We start from the raw sequence: 7,097 nt of genomic DNA, 5'->3' as shown, positions 1-7,097 counted from the left end.
AACCTATATAATGTGTTCCCCAATCCATGGAAGACATTGCTAATTGAGGACTGCCCAACTTTCCCAGAGATCCTTCACTGGATGTGCTAGGCACCCACTCAAAGTCTGCTCCTGTCTCAAGGATTCAAGTCTGGCTGAGGCTTGGTGTCCTTAGCCTGGGCTGGCAATTCAGTGGAGGAGCTACTTCCAGGTGCACCTGCTGCAGAAGACAGCATGAAAGCAAAGCCTTCCTGGGCAGAGTCTCAGAATTTCAGAAAGAGAGGAATTAAGGTTGGCATTTGGGCTCTGATATAGGAACTTAACTGTTCAAAGAGGGATGTGCCCATCCTAGAACAAAAATAAGGAGAACTTGGGAGAACGATCCAGATTTCGTCAAAGCCACTAGAGTTTTCATTCTGGCCACACTTCAGCAGCAGACTCCTGTCCATGTGGGGATCATTTTGCGGCTTTTCTTGGCTTTTCCAGTCCCCGCAGTTCCCCCAGATGCTCCATATTCCATTAGTTAATTGGTTTGCTCCTTCTACTCTGTGCATAGCAGATATCACATAACATTCGCATTGTTCTCAACCCTCTTTCAAAGGGTATCAGTTCCTCCAGCGACCATAAGTGATACTGAGTTCCTGCATGTTTTACTGGGCTACTGGAAAGGCGAATGTGCCTATCAAAAAGGAAAATGTCTGTATTGTGGGATGCAACCAAGCCACAACTTCATTTTCGCCTCTGGCTGTACTTTTTGTTTGTTTGTTTGTTTGTTTGTTTGTTTTTTGAGATGGAGTCTCACTCCGTCGCCCAGCTAGAGCACAATGGCACCATCTCAGCTCACTGCAAGCTCCACCTCATGGGTTCACGCCATTCTCCTGCCTCAGCCTCCCAAGCAGCTGGGACTACAGATGCCCACCACCACACCCAGCTAATTTTTTGTATTTTTAGTAGAAATGGGATTTCTCTTTGTTAGCCAGAATGGTCTCAATCTCCTGACCTCGTGATCTACCCACCTCAGCCTCCCAAAGTGCTGGGATGACAGGTGTTAGCTGCCACGCCCGGCTGTACTTCTTGAGAAGTAACAAAAGTGGGACTAGGGTGTCCTTGTCTCTGATAAACAGGTCACACTCTGTAGCTGGACAAACAAAGTGCTTGGCTGAAAATAAGATGTTTTTTGGCTGTCATCTCCAAAATGTGACAGATTCTTCACGTATGTTATTTAAAGCAAGCAGCTAGCTCTCTCTGCCTCCATGCACTGCCTACACCAGACGTTGAGAATCAAGCAGAGTGCAAATGTAGCGCTAGCAATGTTGACACTAAGAAAGCTAATGCTTTTTGAGTACATTCTAGGGGCAGTGTTTTGTCTGCATTTTTTCCATTTGATCTTTACTGCAACCCTCTGATGTTGGTGTTATTATTCCCATTTGACAAATGAGAAAACCAAGACTCAATGAGGTTCAGCAAATTGCCCAAAGACACACAGCTAGTAAGTGGTGAAGCAGGGATTTGAACACAACTCTAACTCCAGAACCTGTGGTCTTAATTGCTCCAGGCTATGTCTATAGACTCTCCATCCATCCCCTGCCATCCACTTCGTGCCCAGTCACTCCTGGCTTGAGCTCCTCACCATGACAATAAGCATTGATTTGGGCCACAACAATCCTCAGATGCTCAATCAATCAGAACTGCTTTTTGTTCTTCTCCCAAAAAGTTTTGGGGCTGAGTTCCACAGGTGGAGCTTCTGCCTGGCCAGGGAAGCAGAGGGGCTCCAATTCAGTCCTCTGCCTCAACAGAATTGTCATGGCTCCGACAGAGGGACAGGAATGTTTCTGATCAGCACAGAGCAGACTGAGAGGGGGTGCGTGGCTGGTTACTGCCTCACAGCAGAGCAGGAAATGCAGTGTGAAGGCTGAAACACAGACAATTGACAGTCTGTCGCTTTCACAGCCAAAAGCTACTTTCTCAACCAGAGCAGGAATTCTATATTGAGCATACCCCTTCGTCACAGCCCAGGAGGATGACTTTCAAAAGCAAATACAAGATAATAATATGCAGAGATTTGTCATAAGTTCTCAATTAATGATTCACATTGACCCTCCAGACAGATCAATTACCACAAACAGGCATTGCTAGCTAGACTTTCCTTACAGCTTCCCCTACATGTCCAGGGCCCTGGGGAGTTGCTCGAGCCAGGAAAGAGTCGGGGCTGGTGTCTGTGCAGGTGCTTCTGGGCTGGATGCCCAAGAACTTCCAGACTGGGGGAAAAGCTGCACCCATTCTGCCCTCCTCATTGTCGTCACCTGAACTGGATGGATTTTTCCAGGAGACAAACAGCTGCTCAATGTGCCATTGGTTTTCTTCCTCATACCAGTTCATTCCCTAAAATATTTTCTGAGTTAAACTGGACTCATCTGGTATGGGGCAGAGTTCCTCCTGGACAGTGTTAGGAAGGTCATAGGCTCAATCTTCCCTCTGAGTTACCTTGGTCTTCAACACCACTCCAGACCCTAGAGAACAATCCCAGTGACCTGTGACCCTGGGCTCCCATCCTGAAAAGTCACTGGATTCCAAGCCCCTAGGACTCTCACCCTCCTCCAGGGCCCTGCAGCTCACATGCTCTTCTTTACGGTTGTAGAACTTGCCCTGCTCCCCTGTTTCCTCGAACATCTCTCTCTCTGCTTCTTGGACTTCTTCTTTGTCGTTACCCTTTTACCTCTGAATTGACTTTGAAACCAGGCTTTTCCCAACTGTTAGCTGGGCTTCCAGCCACACTTCAGATGACCTCAACGAGTGGAGGTCTTTTTGGGGCTCCCAAAACAAACAGACTCTTTCCATTTCAACAGTCTCTTCTCTTAAGGAACTTGGAACACGTTTCCTGGGGCCAGACTAGAGGAAACCTGACCTGATTCTTTCCCCACTCACAGTGAGTGATTGTGGTTTAACCTTTTCAAATCTACATCTCTGCATCCCACAGCACCTGTCCCAGGTGTCTGTCCTGGGAACCCTACCCTTATATCCCAGCATCCCCCAGAGGGAAGTGTGCATGCAGCTTCTGCAACCCCATAAACTTCACTCAATTGAATGAAGCGCCTATTTCAAGAGTTTGTCAAACTCAGTGAGTCCCAAACCAACTTTCCCATTATCCCCCAAACACTAACCCCTGAATCTAGTGAACTTCCCACTCTCTGTACTCCCCATTTCATGAGTTTCACACCTCGGAGTCCTCCCGCCATGTCACAGGTCAGCCAGAACTCCTGGGAATTCCCCTCCCTCACTCAACATGCATTTGCAGTGTCTCTTGCAATGAAATATCCCCACTGCCCATGTCCCTTTCATGTTTCAACACAGCCCCAGCTGTGGGCCTGCGTAACTGGGATTGGTAGTGGGAGGGGAGGGATAGCATATGATCAAAGTAAGTCAGTCTAATTGATCTCTCTCCTTTTTCCTACTCACTCCAGAATTTGAACTAAAAGATACAGAAACTACAGCTCAAAAAGTTTAAGGCACTGGCACAGAAAGGTCATGTAGAGTTAGGATCACACTAGGTTCCAGAGCAAACCCAAATCCTGAAAGAGCTGAAATTCTGAAATTCTAAGACCACAGAAATGAAGTTCCTTGCAGAGGAAGCCCCAGAGAAGGATCCTGACCTGAAAGAAGCAGAGAAGGGTAGCGATGCCATCCCAGAGGGACACAGAGGGAGAAAGATGGACAAGCACCACCTGATAGTTTGCCACATTCCAGGAGGCCTGGCAGCACTTTAGCAGTCCTCTGTTCTTACTCTTTATTCCTCTGTTTTGTCTCAGTTAATCTGAGTAATTTTTGTTTCTTATCATAAAATAATCCTCAAGGGAGCCAAAAGCTTAGTGTGACTATTTAACTTTTTACACGCTCATGACCTGACTCCACAACTAGGATGTACCTCTCATGCCCCACTCATCTCAGCCTCCTCCAATCAGGCCCAGGCCCAGGAACCCACAGAGGCATTTACCAGCAGCAGCATCATTCTCCAAGAAGACTTTTACTTCTTCAAAACTGTTCACTGTCCCAACGATCCTGGAATATTGGCCATGGCCTAGCATCATCCTTGGCTCTCTTCCTGACACTCTTTCTCTTCCCATTTCAATCCTTCCTCTCACCCACGGACACTCCTGGGATGAGAGTTACCAGGAAAAGGAGATAAATATCATACACCCTGAAGGTGGCTAACAAGTGGCTTGCAGAGTTGTTCATTCTTTCATTACAGATCCATTCATCCATCCATCCATCCATCCACACTTCCGCTAATCCACCCATGCATCCATCCATCTATCCAATCTTATATAGATCACCCTTCCTGGACTCACTGGGCTTGGAGATACAAAGTGAAATAACACTGAGTCGCTACCTTGTACTCAAAGAATTCACAATCTGAGCCCACATAACATTCCTCAGGGGCCAGTGTTCTCAAATCTCACCCAAGAGGTATAGCCAGAAACAGAGGAGGGATAAGCTACTGGGGTCTTTCCCAGCGGTCTTCATTCTGACATTGACCCTCCCTAGAGTAGGAGAGGGTTTTCAGGCAGCAAAGAGGAGGGCGGGTGTGGGAGCAGGGCACTCTGCATCTGCTGAGACCATATGACAAGGTGACTCCTTTCCTTGTGCAGGTATAAGGCCAGGAAAAGGGAAACTGCCCTTTGCAACACCCAGTCCTTCACTGGGTCTGTGTGGCTAAGAAGAAGGGCACAGCAGGGGCTGCATTGTCCTGGCCAAGTCAAGAATATCTGCCATGGGGTATGTACTCTGCCAGGCTCTGAAATCTGGGGTTACAGGGTGCAGAGGTGGTATTTATTCATGCACGAAGACCCAAATCCCTAAGTCTCCTCCCACACACCTCCTACTCTTGAAAACAGCCAGCTCCTCGGTGTGTACTGCCAGAAGCCATGTCTTCCAGCCACTTGACTTTTTGATGAGAAGAAAGCTCTCCTTGAGGCTAACTCCCCAGGTATCAGTCAGAATCCACGCCCTCATTTGGTAGAGACCTCACTGGAAGCTGATTAGACTCATGCCCTCTTAATGCCCCAGGGAGGCCAGACCCAGGCCCTTCCAGCTGCCCTTCAGGCACTTATAAAAACAGGGTTCTGTTGTAACTTCTTTACTTGCCTGGCTTCTTTCTATGTAAATTCCTTCCCATTTTCAAAGCTGGCTGTCAAATTATGTTGTTCCAGGGCCTTGGCTGTGGGGAGGACAGTACTGCCTCAGTCTCCCTCCCCTGGTTTTACTTTTTGGGGCTGGATAGTTTCCTATTGTCCTGTCCATTCTAGAATGTTTAGCAGCATCCCCAGCCTCTGAGGCTGGCAGCCTCTCTTTGCCAATAGTGAAAACTAGAAATGTCTCTAGGCATTGCCAAGTGTTTCCTGGGGAACAAAATCCCTTGATTGAGAACTACTGCTTCAGAGGGACACAATCTCGCCATCTCCCTGGGCAGGACTCTGTCTCTATGAGCTGAACAGCTTTGTTTCCAACAGGAAATAGGAAGTCAGCCAGGTGCCTCCTCTGAATAGTCTCTAGAGGGTCTGCCACCAGTAACTTACCCAGATCCAAAAGCTGAGAAGTCACACATAGGCCTGCAATCACCATGGTCTTCTTGGAAGCAGAACTCACTCTACTTGACCCTCTCCTCAATATCCTAACATCCTAGATTTTCCAAGAAAGCTGAAATTTAAACACCTTGTCCTATTGGCCCCATTAATGGACATGTGTCCCTCCATTTTTGATCCAGGAAACATGGGTTCAGTACTCGTGACTCCCCAACAAACAAGAAGCTGCTGCATTCAAGGGTTGATAGTGCTGGTCAGCCTCTATTCACAAGGTGGGCCCTATACCTTCCTAACCCATATCCCCTTCCCAGGGGGACAAGCTCATTCTATGTGGTACCCCAGGGAGTTTCTAGACCAAGCTCTGCTGCTTCTGTTTCTGCAGGAGAATGAGGGGGAGAGGAAGGATGCAGACCTGTAGATGGTATGTCCTTCATGTTAATTAGCCTTCCATGATGGGGCAAGTCACAGAGGGAGGACTGTAGAGTCCACAGTGGTGATGATCCTGATGTGATGGTGGGGATGGTGCCACAGGGGGTGGTGGCAGTAGGAATAATGGGTATACAGATGCTAGCAGGAGGTAAGCATTCTATAGATGACCACCCCCCGCCCCAACTTAAATGCACAAGGAAGCAGCCCTTTAGAGCAGAAATGCAGCAAAGAAGCCCTTTAGAGCAGCTTTTTTAACTTGCTGGTTGTTGCTGGCATTATCTGATTCCCAGGCACTTCCTGGATTAAATCAAGCTTGAAATGAGGCGTCTTCATTCAGAGCAGGCCCTTGGGAGGAAATGTGAACTCTGAAATGCATTTTTGGAGGAAATGTTAAAGCCTCTTTTAATATCCCAGTTGAAAGAGAAAAATGAAAGTTACAGGCTGCTCCATATTTTATGATAAACTGATGCTAACATGAGTTTGGCTGACAGAGGTGGCATTAGAAGTGGGACTCTCCGAGGAGGGCCGGAGATTCATTTCCCAGGTCTTCATAACAGCCTCGTACTTTGGAAGTATGGCTGCTCACTTGGGGAGACGCACTCTGCAGCCTCCAGAGCTTGTCCCACTGTGGCCCTAAACATCTGACAGCATGCTGGCCAAGTCAGGTGGTTGGATGATGACAGTGTCCCAACATAGGAACGTTTTTACCATTTTTCATTCTTGTTTCCAAACATTTGTCTTTGCTTATAAAGTGAGGGGTATCTGTGAGTGGTGGAGGTGAAGCAGCAAAGATGGAAACCATTTATGAAAGAGGCCTGTTTCTACCTTGCTTTGATTCCAAAATCTTTCTGTTCAATATCGAGAACATTTGGTGGGAATGTTTTAAAGGGTGCTATTTTATAAATGGGTGATGGTCTTCTGTCATTTCAGATGAGAACACTGTTCAATTGTATGCCTTTGCTGAAAACATGGGAAATGAAATTACACCTGTTCCTATCTCTGTAATTCAGCAGTCACGAGCCAGGAGCAAGCTTGGGAAGGTTCTCTGAGCAGCTCTGGATCACCTAGCTCTGCCGACCTGGCCTCAGCTTCTCAACACCTTCACTTGCC

This window comes from Papio anubis, chromosome 14, assembly GCF_008728515.1.
Source record: "Papio anubis isolate 15944 chromosome 14, Panubis1.0, whole genome shotgun sequence".
In the NCBI taxonomy this organism is placed as follows: Eukaryota; Metazoa; Chordata; class Mammalia; order Primates; family Cercopithecidae; genus Papio; species Papio anubis.
This window is presented reverse-complemented; position numbering follows the sequence as displayed.